The sequence below is a fragment of the Meles meles genome, chromosome 13 (assembly GCF_922984935.1).
Source record: "Meles meles chromosome 13, mMelMel3.1 paternal haplotype, whole genome shotgun sequence".
Taxonomy (NCBI): domain Eukaryota; kingdom Metazoa; phylum Chordata; class Mammalia; order Carnivora; family Mustelidae; genus Meles; species Meles meles.
Window position 1 is genome coordinate 45,673,506 of NC_060078.1, and position 21,461 is coordinate 45,694,966.

Genomic DNA, 21,461 nt, shown 5'->3' on the forward strand with positions numbered 1-21,461 from the left:
CAGCAGCATCAGCATGCCTGAGACCTTGCTAATAACATAGTTTTTCAGCCCGACCCCAAACCTACTGAACCAGAAACTGAGGGGGCTCAGCATTCTGTGCCCTAACTAGTCTTCTAGGTGATTTGAGAGCGCACTGAAGTTTGAGAGCCACTGACGCAGGGAAGTATTTTAGATTTCTTGGAGAGGTTGGTAAGTCAGAAGACAGGGAATGAAATACAAAAGATAGAGAGCCTCCAAGGGATAACGCTAGCTAGCTCGCTGCTGTCTGGAGTACAGCAGGACCAGCATGATCTATCCTGGCAGGAGCTGTCCCTGGGGACTTCCAGGCCCTGGGGGCACAGGACGAGGCAAGCCTTCAAAGAGCTGAGGAATGGGTGGCCTGTCTCCAGTCATGTTACCACAGTGAGACAGCTCATCCTCTCTACTTGGGGGAGGATCTGAACTGTGGCATGGGATGCATCTATTTGCCTTGTTCTGAATCTCAGGGGTAAGTGCTGAGGTCTGGTGTGTTGAAATAATTACAAAGGGTAGGAAACCCCGGCCTTGCCCTAAAGAGACAAAAAGGAAGCTCCTGAAAGGGAGTTTTTGGTGTTGTTGTTGTTGTTTTGTTTTGTTTTTGTTTTGTTTTGTTTTGCTTTTGCTTTTGCTTTTACCAGCAATAGCAATGTTAATTTCTCCAGCAGAGTTTATTCTTTTACTCCTACTCAGACCCACCAAAATCCCTCAGTCTAAAGGAATTACTCTTTGATCTCCCAGGTTCACTTTCTTTCTGTCACCAACTGCTGCCACCCTGGCACCCCAATCAACATAAAGTTAAGTGCTTGTTCTGCTGTTGGAAGCTATGTGTGTTTGAGTGTATGGGGGGGAGGGGAGAGACTGTGTCAGTGAATCAGCAGGGACAAGGTAGTGACCACAATAATTGACCATCACTTCCACTTAGCAATTGAAATAGAACTCACCTTTTCTTAGAAGAGACAAATAAAAAAAAAACCTCTTTTTGTTATAAATAATACTCATTATAGACAATTAGAAAATAAATAGAAAATTTAAAAATGGCTTTTGTTAGTGCCACAACTAATATTTAACAAATATTTCTTTCCCTTTTTTTGATGCAACCTCTTATTTTTACATAGTTGCTGCTGAGAAATTAATGCAAGTTTCTATCTTGCATGTTTTACTTTTATAGCATTAGGATTTTTGATCTCTTCACAGATTTCATTGTAATGGTCTAATAATATTCCATGATGTGTGTGTCAGTTTGGGGGCATAAGGTCATTTCTGTGGGGTTGTAGGAGGAATTTGTCTTCTGTTCCTAGCTGTTGTAAATAAAAACTCTCTATATAGAGTTATATATATTTATATGGTCTTCGGCATAAAGCCTTTGTTATGTAGAATATTTCTTAAATTTCCACAAGTGGAAACAGTGAGTTGAAATATACACCTGGAATTGACACAGAAGGCCAAATTGTTTCTGCAAAATGTCATGCCTATTTACACTTTCACCCACAGGGCAAGGGAGACCCACTTCATTAAACACCACTCATCCTTTGAGTATTTCTCCAGAAGGGAGAAATCATCCCTCAAGGGGTTCTGGCTTTTTGTTTCATTGATAGCCAATGAGGCTAAACCTTCCCCTTCTTGTTCATTTGTATGTTTTGCAACCACGTAATTTTCTATTTCTGTCTTAGTGGATGGGCCCATGGTGGCAAACCCCAATCCAGGTTTATTCTACACAGATTTTCACTGGTTAAGTCAGGAGTCAGTTATCCCTTCCTCGCTCTAGGTCAGCTTTCTGAGCACCCTGGGAGACTCCTAAGTCAAGATCTGTTAATGAAATGAACTAAATGCAACCTCCACCGGGGCAGGGAGGGCTATCTTGCTCTCCATCTGTCTACATTGCCCTCATCTTGTCTGCACTCAGTGCTGAGGCAATGCGTGTCCTCATCCCTCTGATATCTGATGAGACTTATTTCAAGCTGTTATTTCCATGTTGGCATCTTGGCCTCTGGGTGTAGAACTGTGGCTGCTTCTAGCGATAAAAGTCCCTCCAACCCTCTTCCATTCTCTCATGAAGTCTTTCTGCGATTCAGGAATCTCTAGTGCCTTCCCTAGAGCACCCCCACCCTCCTCCTGGGCCCATGGATGCTCAGTTAATGCAGCTGGGAAGCTTTGTCTGCTCCAGAGATTCGGTAAACTGAGATGATCACGTTTATCAGTTAGTTAAAGGCTTCATTTAGCCCCTGCCCTGAGGCTTGCACAGAGAGACATTTTCTTGGGCAAACTTAATTATTGCATCAGAAGAAAAAACATGTTCTCATGTTAGTCTTGGGGGGGGTAGCAAGAGTCAGCAAGGCTTCCTGTAATTTTCATTACCAGTAATGACATTTTCCACGATCCTGAATTCATCGGGTTATTTTTATTCTTCTTACATTCCTTCTCTAAATGGCAGCAGAATCTATCAAAGGCAGTCTTGATAGCATTTTATATAAATTCAAGGAATTGTCAGAAATTTTGAAAGGTCACCTAATCCATGCCCCAACCCTCTGGCAGCAGAGTATGCCTAGGTCTTCATGGCTAGAAACCTCACTGATGGGTCAAGATTTCCAGAGAAACGATTTTTGCTGTCTCCCATAGAAAGAGCCATTCTACGGTCTAGAAACTCCCAGTGTCGGGGGGACTCCCGAGGTCTGACAGCTGCCTTTTAGAACAGCAGCTGCAATGGAAGAAGGCTGCTTTTCATGTTGTCACAGGGCTGTCCGTCTGGGCTGGATACTGAAATCATCTGGGAAGCTTTAAAGCCTAATGCCCATGTCACCCCAGATCAATTAAGCCAGATGTGAAGCCAGAGTTGAGACCAATAGCTCTGTCTCTACCAATTTGCCAAATGCCTTACCTGGAAAAGGCAATAAAAAAAGAAAGGACTTCAAAGGTTCATTGGTCCCAACCTCTCTGATATTAGAATTATCCAGAGAGATTAAATAACCTATCAATGTTGTGGCCCCTCACAGTTTCTGTCTCAATTGGCCTGGGGCTTGGCTACTTCTTTAGAGTTCCCAGGGCTCTCTGCCCAGGGTTGAGGGTCCCCTAGTTGATCCTTTATGAGAACTAGGGGGTGGTCTAAGGAATATCCTTATGTGCATGAGAACCATTTTACAAGGGGCTTACAGATGCCTTGAGGCCGATATAGAGACCCTGATGTTTCATAGAAACTGATTTACTTCCATCAGTTCATTTAAGAAAGAGAAAGTAAATACCTAAGAGATCCAGTGACTTGCCTAGGACCAGGACTCAGGGACAGCAGCACATCAGGAAATCCTGAGTTCGGCTGTCAACTAATAACTCTTCCAGAACCAATCTGTCACTCCCAAGTGGATTACTCAGAAAGGTGATGTCTCATTGCCTCAGAGGGTAGCCTGAGATATAGCCCCCAGAAGATAGCCCCATCCTAATTCCTGTAACCTAGAATGTTAATTTATATGCAAAACCAAGGTCTTTGGAGATGTGTTTAGGTTAAGGATCTTGAGTTGAAGAGGTGGTCTTGGATTTTCCCCCACAGGCCCCAAATGCCAACACAAGGGTCTGCAAAAGGGAGACAAGGGGAGATTTAATGCAGATCGAGAAGGTGATGTGAAGATGGAACAGAGAGATATTTGAAGATGCTGGCCTTGAGGAGTGGGGTGGCATGACCACAAACCAAGGAGTGCCCACAGCCACCTGCAGCTGAGTGAGGTAAAGAACAAATATTCCCCCTTGAGCTTCTAGAAGGAGCAAGGCCTGACGGCATTTGATTTTGGACTTCTGGCTTCGAGAACTGGGAGGGAATAAATATCTATTATGTTGAGCCACCAGGTTTGTGGTAAATTTTTGCAGTAGCCATAAGGAACTCATACTCCTAGATAATGAAACTTTAGGATTATGAAATGGAATTTGGAATATATGTCTACATGACTAGTTCTAACCCACATTTTCCTGGGGTACCACTCAGGGATGCAAAGTTACAGTCCATGCATGGGGTTCAGATCTTTCCAGATGGTCCCCCAAAGTTGAATTCTGGCCCTATTATTGCTTGCCTTGGCCTTTCAGGGAACAGCCCTCACAACCTGGGGCACGAAACATCAGCCTCTCCCAGGTCTACCTATATGGATAGTCTACCCATATGGAAGGTCTACCCATATGGGAGGTCTGCCAGCAGACACATGGCCCCTGCAGGGCTGAAGGAATGTGATTTGTCTCTTGTCCTTTCTTATAGCTGAGCCCAGGCCCATTGACACATTATCCAAGTATGGCTACAAGAGGGCTGGCTTCATGGGGTCCTTCTCCGCCCTCCCCACCCTCTTCATTGCAGCCTTGGGCTCATCAGGACTTACTGACCAAAACACACATGTTAGATCTGCCCATTAAGAAAAATTGGAATTTCACCCTCCAGAGATCAATTCAAACATACTTTTTTTCTGAAAACTTCCTTGACTTCCCAGTCTAGGTCACTGGGTCAGTTGGGGCCCCAGCAGGAAACAGATGGTATATTTAAATTGGGTAATTTGATGAGGGTTCAAGGAAGACACTGACTACAAAGTGTAGGCCGGGGTTATGGGAAGTCTCCAAGGGTAGATCGGTCCTCTGAGGCAGTGGGGTGGAATTATTGGGAGGGGATCCCTATCTCTCTTTCTCTCGCTACGCAGAGAAGCAGATCAGGAGTGGCTCTCAGAACCCGGAGGCAGTCTGGAGGCAGATAGGGGCAGAGCCCCCTGTAAAGGATGAGACTAGCCTAGATCTGCAGCTGGCCCGCATCCCACCTCCCTCTCCCACACTTTGGTCTCTTTTGGTGCACCCATGGGTGAACCCCACTGTAGATGACAATCCCTATAGGGACTCACTTGTGGGCCTGGAGAATCTGTGTGACTGTGGGACTCCTGCCTGTCTTACCCCATACGAGGATCAACTCCTTGAGGAAGGGAGCGTGCACCTGTCTTGTTTGCTGCATCGCACAGGAGCATACCTGCTGCTCACCAGATGTCTGCTGACGGCAGGGCTACCACAGAGGCAGGGGGACACTGAACGAGCTTGGAAGACATCACTAAGGAAAGCAGTAGGTGTTCACAACCCCTCACTTCCTCTGTCCTCTCTCATCTCTTCATGCACCTCAAGAGGGCCTGGATGAGAAGGCCAAAGGCAAGCTCTGCCTCATCCCCAACCGCCATCAACATAGAATGTTCAGCCCAACGATGCTTTGTACTGACAGGCCATCCGCAGGGCGTGACCTTTCCCCAGACATGGGCCACTCTCCTGAGATGTTTTGGTTCTTTCCCTGCTAATTCCCCTTACATCTGCTGCTATGGACTGAATGTTTTCCCCCCCAGATCTGCATTTTGAAGTGCTAACTCCAGTGTGATGGTACTGGCCAGTGGGGCCTTGGGGAGATGACTGGATTTCCATGAGGTCACTGGAGTACAGTCCCTATAATGAGATTAGTGTTCATATAAAGGGACCAAGAGACCAGAGCTCTCTCTCCACTATGTGAGGACACAGCAAGAAGAAGGATATTTGTGAACCTAGACCTAAGCTCTTGCCAGAACCCAGCCATGCCAGCATCCTTGCCTTGGACTTCCCAGTCCCCAGAACTGTGAGAAATAAATGTCTGCTGTTTAAGCCACCTGGTCTGTGATATTTTGTTAAAGCTGCCCAAACTTACTAAGGGTCCCTGGAAGCCTCCTCCAGGCCCCTGGCTTCCCTGGGCCTCGCCTCTGACTCTACTCAGGAAGTTTCTCTGCTGTCCCATGTATGTAGCATCCTAAGAAGGGTTGGTATCCCTGCCTGGTGGTGACAGAGTCCCCGCCTGGAAAGGATGCTGAATGATCAAAGGAATGGCTCTGGCTTCCCACAGAGCAAAAGTCAGTCCTGGAGTGAGAAGTGTGCGATGGAAGGAACAGCCCCTTCCATCCTGAGGGGAAGCTGCAGGCCCTCAGAGATATCTTTTCACATGGGGAGGGAGACAAGTTCACCAAGTGATAAAAGAGAAGCAGCCCTGGCTCCAGCTCTGTGGGCTATCTTGGAGCTGAGTGCTAGGGACAGGAGGGCAGCAGCCTCCGGAGGCTTACACCTGACCACCAGACAGAGAGCCACAGGCCATATTAACCATGAGTCAGGAGCAATTGGGAGAAAGTGGAGGACTTGAGCTGGACCCCAAGAGGACCAGGCTACTTTCCAGACTCAGGGAAGATTCTGGGAGAAGCCCTGAAGGGAAACAGTGTCTGCTGAGACCAACAGACAGGCTGCCTACAGAGCAGACACAAAGGCATCATGACCTTGAAGGAGGTAGGTCTCTACCTGCTCTTGACCTATCTTTAGGTAGGTCTCTGACATTCTTCTGTTGTCCCCAGCCTCCTTCCCTCGGACTCATGCCAATATTAGCTTCAAAGTCTCCTAACCAGGTGTCCTCAGCCCTGGCTACCGACTGAAGTTACCCAGGGACCTCTAGAAAAAGATGCAGACCCTGGGACCCCTCCCCCAGAGATAAATATTGACCAGGCTGGGGCGGGGCTGGGGGATTTGGCAGTTTTTAAGCCTTACCTAGTGATTCAGGTGTGCAGCTGGGGTTGAGAACCACTAGTCCAAGGGATATCTAGAAGGAGGAGTGAGCTCTTTCTGCACACACCCCAGTCTATTGGGTGGAAAACACTACTCCAGAGTCCATTCTTTCCACCTTGGAAAACAAGAGACCATCCCATGGATCTTAGTTTTGTGCTTTTCAAATCAATGGTCTTCTGCAGAACTGAGTGCTTGTAGCTCAGGGAGGAAAAAAGGCTGAGTTCTGGCTTTTCTTTTCCTGGAACATCAGCTTGTGGGAGCAGGTGGAATGTCTGCAGGGTCACTCAGAGGGGCTTGGGAGGGAAGCTTTGACTGTCCCCGTGAGAGCTTTAGAAAAAAGTCACCATGAGGTATTAAATGTCATCACTTTCAAATTGCCATGATTCTATGCATCTATAACTTGGAATAGTTGCTCTGAAGATGTGCGGACAGAGTATTAGGCACAGATATACACGTCGGGAACCGCTGGCTTCTTCAGCAAGAAGGCGGAGGTTACGCAATGGAGAAGAAAGTTGGACAAGGGGAGATTATGTCTAATGTCAAGCCAAAGAAATATAAGATCCATGCATAAAATGTCAAAAATATCTCAGTTGAGTAACGTGCAAGGAAATAGCCCGCAATTTGCAAGTATTGACGTCTTTCATGGTGTCAGGTAGGAATTATTACTTTCTTTTTCCTGTACTTCAGTATTTCCTAAATTATATATCAGGCATGTGTTATTTTCATAATCAGAAGGGAAATTCTTCTTGAAGGTAAGATTTCTATATTTAGCGAATAAAAAGTGCATTAGGTTACATTTGGATTTTAGGCAAGCATCAAACTTTTGGTACAAGTAGATCGGAATATTGCCTGGGCCACACGCATACTAAAAAAAGTATTTATTGTTTAACCCGATACCAAATTTCACTAGGCATTCTTTACACTTATCTGACAACATCACCTAAAGGAGAAGGTAAGTCAGTCCAGGCTAAGTGTGAGGTTTTCCAGCAAGGGCCCCTAGGAGGTCCCAGGGCATCCAGGACAAGGGACACTATGACCTCCCTGCCCAGGGTGATGGAGGGTACTGTCTAGACAACAGTGGCACTCTCTCCCACATTCTTCTCCAGATCCTACTACCAACACTCACCTTGTTCCCTCAACTAAAATACATCAGCTTCAGCAGATACATTTATTTTATGCAAATGTAAAAATCATGTTTATTTGTGTTGTATGTTAAAATTCCCAATGGGCATCATGTTCTTAATCTCACTAATGGATCCGTATCTCTGACAGGTCACTCAGCAAGGGTCAGCTTCTTAACACACCTTGATTTCTTGCCAATCTTATCATGTCTAAAAGGAACCAACGTCAAGACTTTTAAGGGAAACCCCTACATCCATTCAGGAGAACTTATTTCTTGGTGAGATCCTTAGACTGAGTCTCGTTACAAACAAAGTGCTTCTCGTTTTTCTTATTTTTCTCCGTCCCTTCAAGGTCATTCACCAAACCCAATCCTGAAACTTTCTTGGAAATCTAGAAAATTAAGTGAAACAAGAGCACTGTAGAAACCCAAGAATATATTAAATGGTCTGGCACAAATTAATGAAAACCTCTTTGCTTGTAAAAGAAAAATAAAGATCCAGTTCATTCAAACAAGGAGAGCTCTGTGGAGGAAGCATACATTTTCCATTTGAGTTCAACACCTCCAAATGCCATGAGTAGTGAGAAACAAGTGAACACATGCTGTCCACACGTGTGTGGGGGGGTGGGGGTGCGTAAGAGCCAAATCCTCTCGAGCATGGTGAGAGATGGAGTGTCAGTTTCACTTTCTGAGCAAGGGAACAGTCCCCAAGTGGTCCAGCGACTTGCCCAAAGTCACTTAGCCAGTAGTCGTGACTTCAGACCTGCCCCCAGGCTCTGACTCCACCTTTTCTTCACACAAATTTGCCTCCCTATGGGGTCAATGCCTCCCAAACCTAAAGAAGGAAGGCTACTTTAAAGTTTGAAACTGACTCCATGAACCTGTGGTTGGCCAGGGACCATCTTCAGGGCCTGCCTTTTGGGCTCACCCTCATTGCTCTGGGAAAGCCCCCGAAGATTTCTCATCAACCTCATGGGCATCCTTGGGCCCCCTCTACAATTCATCCAATGATAGTATCTTTTCCAGCTTCATTATAGGGAAGAGTACAAAAATCAGGGATCTCCAACCAACAAATAAACTCTTTCAATTCTCTTCCTGGACTTTGTGGCATGGGGCAAGTTACTGGACCTCCACGACTTAATCTCCTCACCTGCGAAGTGGATACATGAACTGCCTCTCTCCCAGGACTGGTATGAAGTTTAATTAAATGCTGATACTGCTAAGTGGCCTCCCCGCATTTCCTGCAGATGCTATCCCCAGCTCCTCCCAGCCTCAAAATGTTCCAGATCAGCCGGAGTCCTGTGCGCATGGGGAAAAGAGCTTGTGGATGAAAGCTGACATAGCACCTCTCTCTTGGCATAAAGTGATGCATGTCTGTTCCTGAGAATCAGCCTTGAGTGCAACTCTGTCTAGGGAAGAATGATGGGCGAGGATCTCTGGGCTCTCCCTAGGGTCAGTGGGGACTCAGGACGTGGAAAGATGCTCTTTGTACCATCGGGCATCAGATCCAACAACCAAGCACTTGCTGCCTCGTGCTCAAGTAACTATTGAGAAGCTCTTGGAAAAGGGAGATCCTGGTGACACCCTCAGACGGTGATGTGGCCAGTTCAGGTGACAGACTCCCAGAGACCAGGGAGGAGGAGTGGAGAAGCTTCAAACTGTTTTCTGGCCCCAGCCAGAAGGAAATGCCCATGCCAGTCATCCTGGCGCTGGCCTGGTTCCGAGGCCCATCCACAGCCCTCTGCCAAAAACTGAAGTCATGGCCACCTCCTTTTCCAAGGTCCCCTCTGTGGCTATGCCAGGAGTTGGGCATTAGCTTCCTTTCACTTATTTGAGAGGATGAATTATGCTGGGGCCGTGCTAATCATCATTTAGAGATTATTTTTGGAGACAGAAAACTCTTTAGCAGCAGGCGTTGCAGGTCACACAGTGACTATGAGAGTGAGGCTCTCGGATGGTCCTAGCAGACCTGCCAAGGGGAGGCTGTCATGAGATGGCACCCTGGGGACTGTGTTCACAGACTCACCTTTGGAATACATGAGCGTGCCGTCACTCCAGCCAGCATGGGGCCTGTTCTGCTAGGACAGGACTCACCCTCATTTATGCTGGGGTGGTGCTCAGGGGTGGACTGGTGGAAGGAAATGGCGCAGGACCCAGAAACACCTACTACCTCACTGATGTTATCTCTTCGCACAAGGGACCCAGTGTCAGGAGACAGAGCACCTGATCCTGACGTTTCAAAAGTCAGCTCTTTTTTAATCCTTTGCTGCAAAGCCCTGTCTGGCCCCTGGACTCCTTTGGCGGGTTCCTGCATGCCTTATGTTTTTTCCGTCTTCACGATCGCAGCCATAGCCACAGTCTTGCGAAGCTGCTCAGAGGCCCACTCAGAGGCCCATGGCGTGCCGTGTCTCTCCCCTGCATGCATGGCGTTGGGGTACTCTCATGGGAGGGCGGAGGGCTCCTGAAGACCCCTAGGGAAGTTTCCTTGCAAACTGAAGAACCAGCCTTTATTCTTTCCAACTTCCACTGAGTTTTAACATTTGAAGGGCCCTTAGAGATAATCTAAACAAATGACTGTCTGACTTTTTCGACCACGAGAATTGCATTATTTGTCTGCATGACGTTGGTCGCACTGCCATAACAAAATACCAGACTGGGAGTTTGACCTACAGAAATTTCTCTCTCACAGTTCTGGAGGCTTGAAGTCCAAGATCAAAGTGCCAAGGGTTCGGTTTCTCTCTGGTCTGCAGACGGCTGCCTTCTCCCCATGTCCTCACATGGTCTCTCCTCTGTGCCCGTGTACTCCTGCTGCATTTTTGTGCTTCCAGATTTCCTCTTCTTAGAAAGACACCAGTCCGTTTGGATGAGGGCCCACCCTAATGGCCTCGTTTGACTTACTCACCCCTTTCAAGGTCCTGTCTCCAAAATACAATTACATTCTGAAGCACTAGCTGTTTGGGCTTCAATTATGAATTTTGAGGGGACACAGTTTAGTCCCTAATAGAGTCAAAAAATCAGTACGTCAAGGTAAGTTTTATATGAAATATATTTTATAAGAAACCATACTTACTATGTGTGAAGCAATTTACTATTTGCTATCCTGATCTGTTTAAAAATAGGATTATATTCTATTTAAAAATGCTGCTTATGACCCACCAAAATGATTTCACAACCCACTAATGGCTGCAACACACAGTCTTTCAATGGTCAAGGCCAAACACTGTAAGGATTTATTTCAGCACTGATCTAAGGAGATATGCAAACACTGATCAGATCCAAAGCCCTTATCTTAATGACAAGGGAGCTGAGACCAAGAGTAGTTTTGAGTTAGCCTGGCCAGGGAATGTTTGTTCTGTCTATGACCCAGAGTTGGGAACCTGGGGATTTGGGTTTCTTTCAAAAAGGAGAATGACAAGACAAAGTCAGGATAAAGGATGATTGAGAATGTGCCTGAGACACAGTACCAAGGGTTAAAAGTGGACCAAATATGTTCTCACTCAAAAAAGCAAATGAATGGTAGAGAGACAGCCCCCCAACACATACCCTGTCCCCAAAGGGGTCAGAGCCTGGACAGACTCAGGGATAAAGAGACAAGTCAGGGACAAGTGACACGAGAGCATCTTGAAGAAAGTCAAAGCTTATCTGTATTTGGGACTGGCAGTTGGCATGGGGGTGAGCCCTTCTATGCCCTGGGCTTAAATAACTGTTTTCCTACAAGACCACCTGATCTTGTTAGCCTTTTGCTAAAGGGCAAGGAGGAGTTCTGTCTGGGATCAATATGACAAGGCATCTCATAACTGAGCAGTGCCCTAAATTCTTTACCATGAAATGCTTGGGGAAGCTGAGGAAAAAAGGCTTCTTCTGGTAAGTCACCAAAGTATGTCAAGCTGCATAGGAAGTCATTTCTAAAATTCCAAGGTAATTACCCTACTACGGTGCCAATTACTTTTCTAAAGCATAGATACAATCCGATCACTTGCTTATATATACGTGTATTGTTTCTTGATAGAATATGCAGTTATTCCTTTAAAACAGTAAAAATTCTTCATACCAGGGCATTTGAGATCCAAGGCCCTTTGATATTTCCCTCCAATTTAAATTTTTCCAGCTTTCTCACTTGCCATTTATAGCTCCCACCACTACTACCATATAGACAAATGCCTAACATGATTGTTACTAATACCAGATAGAGGGCCCCTGAGTGGCTCAGTCAGTTAGGCCACTGCCTTCAGCTCAGGTCATGATCACAGGGCCCTGGGGTCTAGTCCCACATTGGGCTCCCTGCTCAGCAGGGAGTCTGTTTCTCTTCCGCCACTCATTCCACTCTCTTGGTCTCTCTCACTCTTTCTCTGAAATAAATAAATAAATATAATATTTAAGAAAAATTAATACCAGATAGAGATGGTGCTCTGCTGGTTTTCATAATAAAAAGTAATTGCAAGCAATACGCGACTTAAGGGTATAAGCAGCTTTTTAAATAATAAGATAATTGCAAAAATAAATCATACCTTAAAAGGGGTGCAAAAAAAGTAACTGTACAGTTGAAGCAAGAAAAATAAAATTGACCACTCGGCTTCCAAAACACATTCTTATGAATGTGTTAGAACCCCCCATGTGCCCCTCCCCAGATGCACTTCACCTTCTCTCTCCCAGTAATGGTCATCCTGAATATATTTCTTTAAAGATTTTATTTATTTATTTGACAGACAGAGATCACAAGTAGGCAGAGAGGCAGGCAGAGAGAGAGGAGGAAGCAGGCTCCCTGCTGAGCAGAGAGCCCGATGCGGAACTCGATCCCAGGACCCTGGGATCATGACCCGAGCCGAAGGCAGAGGCTTTGAGCCACCCAGGCGCCCCAGTCATCCCGAATATTGTCTGAATCATCTTTCACTTTTCTGCATAGTTTTCAGGGTACTGTATTTCTTAAAAATTACATTTTATAATTGCATATTGCTGGTGTTCAGAAATGCAGCTGACTCTTGTGTATTGCTTTTTAAAATCCAAAAAACACAGTAAATTCTTTTATTAATTTTAAAACTGTATCTGTGAGTTCTTTAGGGTTTTCCAAACAGAAAGTCTTAACATCTGTAAATAAAGACAGCTGTGATTACTGCTTTCCAGGTCTTCAACTTTTATTTCCTTTTCTCTTATCGAACTGGATGAAGGCTTTATGATATTATTGAATAGAAAGGTGAAAGCAGGCATTCTTGTCATCATTCTGATCTTAAAGTGTCTTAAACACCTTTACATATAATTTGTTGTAGGTTTTGTTGGGTACCTAGCAGGTTAAGAATTCTCATCTCTCTCATTCTTTGTTCCTTACAAGTTTTGTTTTGCTTGGTCTTGTTTGTAAATCACGAGTGGATGTCAAATGGTATAAAAGAGATCTTGACATCATGATCTATAAGCATGAGTATTTGGTCTTGCGTCTTTATCACTTCTCAGCCTTTTGGCTAAGTTCAAGTGTGATCGTGAGTTTCATCTGCTGATATGGTGAATTACATTAACTAACTTTAAAAACTTAATCAATGTTGTATTCCTGGGATAATTTCCAAGTGGTCATGATGTATGATTCTTTTTTTTTTAATTTATTTATTTTTATTTGTTTATTTACAGCATAACAATGTTCATTGTTTTGGCATCACACCCAGTGCTCCATGCAGTACGTGCCCTCCCTATTACCCACCACTTGGTTCCTCAACCTCCCACCCCCCCCACCCCCCCGCCACCCCTTCATAACCCTCTGGTTGTTTTTCAGAGTCCATAGTCTCTCATGGTTCATCTCCCCTTCCAGTTTCCCTCAACTCCCTCTCCTCTCCATCTCCCCATGTCCTCCATGTTATTTGTTATGCTCCACAAATAAGTGAGACCATATGATATATGATGTATGATTCTTAACCCATTTTCCTTTAAAGTATTTTAAGGTCTTTCTAGTATTCTGTTTAGAATTTTCCATTTTTATTTATAAAGGAAATGAGCTGTAGCTTTATGTTTTTCTAGTTTCTTGTCAGTCTTGGTATCACATATCAGATAGCTTCATAAAATAATTTTGTATGTGCTTTCACTTTTTCAATTCTTTGGAATGATATATATGAGGTAGAATTATCTGATCTTTGATGTTCAGTAGAAGTAACATTAAGGTAGTTTGGGTCTGTTGTTTCTTTAGTGGAAGAATTCTGACAACTAGTAAGGTTTCCCATTTTCATCTTGAAGCATTTTTAGTAACTTGTATTTTTGTAGATATGTACCATCTCCTCATTTTTGCCATGTAATTATTCATAACTTTTTTGTATTAGTTTAATTTATGCAATATTTTGTTCCTTCCCAATCCCAATTTTGATGTGCTTTGCTTATTTTCTCTGATTAATCTTGCCTAGAGTTTATCTATTTGATTAACATTTTAAAATAATTGATTTAAATTTTGCCTAACCTCTCTATGTTTGCTTTTATGTCATTAATTTCTGCTCTTGTGTTTGTTTTCTTCTGTCTATATTCTTTGCTTCTATGTTTCTAATTTCATATTTGAAGTCCTTGATTTTGTGCCCCTTTCTTTCTTTCTTTTTTTTTTTTTTTTTTGTGCCCCTTTCTTGCTCTAAGCATTTCAGGCTATAAATTACCCTCCAAGTACCAAAAAGGTAATACATAGTATTTTTATTATATTCATTTATAAATATTTTCTCATTTTTATTTTCTTCTAGTAATTTATTTAGGAATATGTCTTTATATAATTTTTTAAAAAAATTTTGTTTATTTATTTGACAGAGAGAGATCACAAGTAAGCAGAGAGAGAGGAAGGGAAGCAGGCTCCCCGCTGAGCAGAGAGCCCGATGCGGGGCTGGATCCCAGGACCCTGAGATCATGATCTGAGCCGAAGGCAGAGGCTTTAACCCGCTGAGCCACCCAGGCGCCCCATCTTTATATAATTTTAAAACATATTTTACCTTATCTGTTTTATTACTTATTTCTAACTTAATTATGTTGTGGTCAGAGTACATGGTCTATATGATATAAATTTTTTGAAATTTGTTGAGGATAACCTTATGATCAGTGTGTGGTTAGATTTTATGAATGTTTTCTATGTGAGAAAAGTGTGTATTTTCCATTTGTAAAGTGTGATAGCTGTTTCTTGTTTCAAATACTAGGGGATACTGTGTTAAAATATTCCTTTAATAAAGTAGTTCTATCAATTTCTTCTTGTTGTTCTGGCAATTCTTACTTTATAAATATATATATATATTTGAGGCTGCTATTAGTAGTACTTGAGTTTAGCATTTTCTTTTCAGATTTTTCTTTACCTAATTCATTTTATTTTATTCCATCTTTCAATTTAAATTATTTTGTGTCTTTATGTTTTGCAGCTATCTCTATCTCTTATAAGCAATATATGGTTGGATTCGGTTTTTCTTTTTTCACTCAGATGGTTCTCTATTTTTGGAAGATTTTTTGTTCACTTATATTTAGTGTAATTTGGATTTATGCCTGTGATCTTACTATGCAATTTCTATTTGTCTCATTCTTTTTTCTTTTTTGGCTTCTCTTTTGTGCTTTAATTTAGATGCAGTGGCTTAAACTTTGATTCCTTTGTTTTCCCTCTACTTGTTTTAAAAGTATACGCTCTATGTTTGTTCTATTAATGGTTACCTTATCTTTTTCAATGTGCATATTTAAGAATTTATGAAGTTTATCAATATCTTTATTGTCACCTCAAGGGATACACTTGATATTCTTTTTCTAGGTTTGTTACTTTCTAGAAGTAGATTCACTGTGAAACAAATGAAACATGAGTTCCAAGAGGCCTCATTTGCATGGATTCTTCCATGATGCTGATCCTCTTTCTGTTTTTAAAATTTAGTGCTCTTTCTCTTAAAGAGGTCCTTCAAAGTTTATAAGTTTAAGATCTTGCAGGAGCAGGATTGGTCTGATATTTCTAAATCATTCTGTGGATTTTTAACTTCTGGGATAGCTCAACACTATAGTTGACAAGATGTTTCTTATATCTATTGTTTTTCTGTTTCAGTGAGGAGATTCATTCAAGGATTCTAAATGGCCACACTGCTATAGCAGGGATTGAGATTGTGAAAATCCCCCAAAGACCTCTGGATGCCTAAATAAATAGCAGGGATCAAGCTGAGAAAGCTACTTGGCTGCAAACACAGCCATTTCTTATGGAAAAGAGAGGACATCAAAAGCATGTCTCCAGGGCACCTGGGTGGCTCAGTGGGTTAAGCCGCTGCCTTCAGCTCAGGTCATGATCTCGGGGTCCTGGGATCGAGTCCCCATCAGGCTCTCTGCTCAGCAGGGAGCCTGCTTCCCTCTCTCTCTCTCTCTGCCTGCCTCTCTATCTACTTGTGATCTCTCTCTGTCAAATAAATAAATAAAATCTTTTAAAAAAGAAAAAAAAAAGCATGTCTCCAAGAGCTTGGGAGAAAAGTGAATTAGAAGTGACTTCCAGGGAAAAGAACCAGTCTGTAATCAGAGAATGGTCCTGCAATCCAGCCTGCAGGAACCCAGCTGGATTGCAATATCTGTGATGTGCCTCTGCTTCATCCTCTTCTGATGGAAGGGTCTATTGAGTTATCCTGCCTTGTCGCATCTTGCGACAAGATGGGGGATGGGAGCATCCAACTTGTATTTTTAGTTTGCAAGTCCCTGGGCCTGGCTTAGACCATAAGACCTTGGCTTTGAAGGGCCTGATTCTGTAATGAGATGAGAGTTTATGGGGGTAAGAGTGAGGATATTTTACCAGAGGCCCCTGCTCTGGGCTTGGGAATGCCCCTGACTAGAGACTGGTTGTGCTCCCTGGAGTGGCTCCAGAGTTGTTCTCAGGGGCTCCCAGAGCTGTTCCTAGTTTGTTTCACATCAAAACCTGATGAATCCTGGAAAGAGATGTTCATCCTCGCTTCCTTTTCTTAACATTAAGCATAATAAACAATGTATTAAACATAATTAATATAAATATTTATCCATGATGTCATACCATTTTTATTACATTTTTTCCTAAAGATTTTACTAATTTGAGAGAGAGAGAGCAAGCGAGAGAGAGAGAGAGAGAGCGCATGAGAGGCAGGGTGGAGCTGAGAGAGAGGGAGAAGCAGATCCCTGCTGAGCAGGGAGCCCAGTGTGGGGCTCAATTCCAGCATAATCCCAGAGGGATTATGACCTCAGCTGAAGGCAGATGCTTAACTGAGGCACCCAGGCAGCCTGGTGTTATATCTGAACAAAATATCTTTAAGTGGTTACCAGAGTCAATTAAATTGTCCATTTAATTTAAAATATCCATGTCTCTCTTCATATAAACCATAAACATTCATGCCCCCTTCACATAAATAAATATCCATGCCTTCTGCACTTAAACAACTATTGGAGGTGTTAATTAAAACTAATATGGGTTAGAATGAAAGCCAGTATGGGTTAAGAGAGTAGAAATAATAAGATGAAGCTTGGCAGGCGAGAATTCTACCACTGAACCACCCATGCTAAGATGAAGCTTGGAATGTCCACTGCAAGGTCCTATATATTTAGCATCTTAAAGGTGTTTCTGAGGTTCCAAGCAACCCACAAGAAGAGGAAAACATGATCATGTGACATGATTTACAGTATCCTCAGTACAAACATGACAGCTACCCAGAAGAATCACTTTGACTTATGCTGCTGAGACTTGGGACTCCCGTGCTGTGAGCACTCACTGTTCAGGGAAGGGGACAGGTCCTTTACCAAATCCTTATAGGGTCAGTAACTGGGAGTTTCTCTGATTGTCTTTGGGTTTACTTTTCCTGGTCCTGTGATGTGACCCCAAACTGAGTGGCTTAAACGACAGAAATGTATAGTTTTACAGTTCTGGAGGCCAACAGTGCAAGACCAAGATGTTGGTAGGATTGCTTCTAGGCCTCTTTCCTTGGCTTGCAGGCGGCCATCTTCATGTTCATATTCACATGGCATTTCTCCTGTATGCACGTCTATCTCCAAATTTCACCGCTTTATAAGGACACCAGTCACATTGGATTAGGGTCCATTCTAATGATGTACCTTAACTTGATGGCCTCTGTAAAGTTCCTATCCAAAGAACATATTTAATAATATAAATAAATGATAATATAAATATAAATATGTGTATATATATATACATATACATATATATATATAAAACAACATGTACTTTTGGGGGGGACATAATTCAATGCATAAAACCATTGTATTTCCAGTTTTCCAGTTCCTAACAGTGTCAGGCACAAAAGCAACCTAAAAGAATATTTGGAGAGTTAATGAATGAAAATATAAATGGAGATTTATTTTATCAATAGAGAGTGTGTTCAAGGCTCAAGATTTTTATGTTATAGCAGTAATTCTAGACTGGAAAATCTAAAATAGGTGTTACTAAATGCTCATGTTAGTCATAAAATCCTTGGTAAAGCTTAGCAAAGGATGTCTCACTTTAAGTTATGTGACTTCCTGTTGAGCACTCCAAGATAAACCAGTTTGAAAAAGTACCTCTAAGTAAATGAATGGGTTGAACCTACACAGGGTCATTATCCAAACAGTTAAATGTGAGAGGAAATCTTCCAAAAGTGATGACTTGGGTTTCAAATGACTGGTCTTGATCTGACACTAATGAGATGTCTGGTTAGCTATCTGGCCTCCTGGCGTACAGCGAGCATGCCTCCCTCCTCCAAGATATTCAGTTTTCTGCTTTCTGTACTATGTTAAGTCTAGGAGCCTGGTGGTAGGGAGGCATTCTTCATTTCCTTCCTCTCCCCCCAAAATGGCATGTTTTGTTTTTATTTTTCTGATTAGAATGACAATGGATTACGAACAGCTATCTGACAACTCTGAAAGTTAAAAATGAAAAAATATTACAATGAAGGTATATATAATGCAAAACACTATCAAGATACATATTTACATTTTGTATATGATATTTATATTCACCCAAATGAGATCAGGTAAGCCACACTGTTTCATCACTTGAATTTTGAACTTGATAAAGCATGGCCATGAACCCACGCTGAGCTACTAAAGCAGGCTGAAGCCTGTGGGTACCACTGTACAATGTAACTCTCCCCAGTGCCCCAGCGCTTTGCTAACAGACATGTCTCATGTCAAGTTCTTTTGCTACTATAAATATCATTTAGTAAAATTCTCCAGGTGTACATATTTGTATAAATGCTGGGTTGTATCTTAATGTGAAACACCTAGAAGTAGAATTGCCTTGTCAAAATGAGTGCGTTTACCCTAAAGATTTTTTTTTAATATCCTTTGGAAATGCTGGGCCCATCCTCAATGTCACCAATAGAGCATAAAATTGTGTTTATCACATTGTAGGCGACATTGGACATTATTCTTTTAAAATGTTCCCAATTTGATGGACAGATCTGATACTTCATTGTTACAATGACTTAGATTTCTTTGATGACATGATCTCTTTGTTGGTCACTTGCATTTTGTTTCTTGAGTTTCTTTCCCACTCCTTGCTTATTAATCATTTTGATATTGTTTTTAGTTTCTTGTTATTATAAGTAGTACTAGAGATAGCACTTTGCATATGTACATTTTCTTTTTTAGGAATACTTTTTTAATATAATTTTTGTATTGTGTTATGTTAGTCCCCATACAGTATATCGTTAGTTTTTGATATAGTGTTCCGTGATTCATTGTTTGTGTACAACACCCAGTGTTCTACACAATACGTGCTCTCCTTAATACCCACCACTGGCTCACCCATCCCCCATGCCCCACCCCTCCAAAACCCTCAGACTGTTTCCCAGAGTCCATAGACTCTCATGGTTTTTCTCCTCCTCTGGTTCCCCTCCATTGTTTTCCCCCTCCTTCTCCTAATGTCCTCCATACTATTCCTTACGTTCCACAAATAAGTGAAACCATATGATAATTGACTTTCTCTGCTTGGCTTATTTCACTTGGCATTATCTCCTCCAGTCCCATCCATGTTGATGCAAAAGTTGGGTATTCATCCTTTTGGATGGTTGAGTAATATTCCATTGTACATATGGACCACATCTTCTTTATCCATTTGTCTGTTGAAGGGCATCTAGGCTCCTTCCACAGTTTGGCTGTTGTGGTTATTGCTGCTATGAACACTGGGGTGCATAAGGCCCTTCTTTTCACTACATCTGTGTCATTGGGGTAAATACCCAGTAGTGCAATTGCAGGGTAATGGGGCAGCTGTATTTTTAACTTTTGGAGGAACCTCCATACTGTTTTCCAAAGTGGTTGCACCAAATTGCATTCCCACCAACAGTGTAAGAGGGTTCCCCTTACTCCACATCCTCTCCAACACTTGTTGTTTCTTGTCTTGTCAATTTTGGCTATTCTAACTGGTGTGAGGTGGTATCTCAATGTGGTTTTGATTTGAATTTCCCTGGTGGCTAGTAATGTTTAACATTTTTTCATGTGTCTGTTAGCCATTTGTATGTCTTCTTTGGAGAAATGTCTGTTCATGTCTTCTGACCATTTTCTACTTGATTATTTGTTTTTTGAGTGTTGAGTTTGAGACATTCTTTATAGATCTTGGATACCAGCCCTTTTTCTGCAGTGTCATTTGCAAATAAATACCTTCTCCCATCCCATGGGTTATCTCTTTGTTTTGTTGACTTTTTCCTTTCAGACACAGTTCTACACAGTGAATTTCTGAGTTAAAGAAAATGGCTTTTCTTGTGGTTCTTAATGTCAATGATTTCCAAACAAATTAAAGAAGTCTGTTTTAGACTGTTATGAGAATACCAGCTTTACCACCACCTCTTTGGATTTAGACATGAAGGTGCAGGAAAAAAAAAATCCCACACTGTTGATCTCTGTTCTTACTCATTTTTTTCCTTTACAAAATATATACTTTTGTATTCTGCATTGTCCCATTTTGAAATTTTAATTCTTCCAATTTGGGATGTATATATTTTTTTTCTTTTTGCTTCATATTCTGAGAGAATTCTCCCCCTTTATTTTCAAGAATGCCTAATGAATTTGTTGTGTTGATAAATATATCTGTAATTTCTAGGAATTCTTTACTGTTCATTGTTCTCTTTACATGATACCCTCTTCTTGCTTTAGGTGTATGTTATTTTTTCAATTGTTGTTGCTTCTTAACTAGTTTTTTCATCTCTATATGTCTATTTATTTGTACTTTTGTCTTTTGATTATTTTGGTTTCAGAAAGAAGAGGCTGATATATCAATGTTATTACTTGATGTTAGGTTGTCCATGCCCTGCATTCCTGGCAGATTCTGTATTATTTGCAGGTTCCATACTCTGCAGATAATTTTTGAAAGCATGGCGAGAGAAAGAGATTGATGGATCAGTGCCCACTTTGTAGTTCCCATGATCCTGTTTCTTCTTTCTTTTGCTATTGAAACATCTGTTTTCAGAGAAGCCAAGATTACTGTATTAGTTAGGTTCTTCATTTTGCCACAAATAACAAAACCCCCTCAAGAGTAACATAAACATATTAGTTTTGTTTTTTCCTTCATGTGCCAGATCCTGGTTCAGTGGCTTGGGACTGACAGGACCATGGTGTCTGAAGTCTTGTGGCCTTTCTTAATTGGAAACAGACAATGTTGTTTTCTGAGAGGAAAGGGGAAGATGAGAAAAAGGAGACGGTGCAGTACAGAGCAGAAAGGAAAACTTGCCAGAAAGCCCCTGCAGACATCTGCTTCCATCTCACTGGCCTTTGAAAATATTCTTTTCCCAGCATCCCTATAGCTAGAGGTTATCATGTGACACCATGGCTATTGTGGATGCTGTCAGCTTCC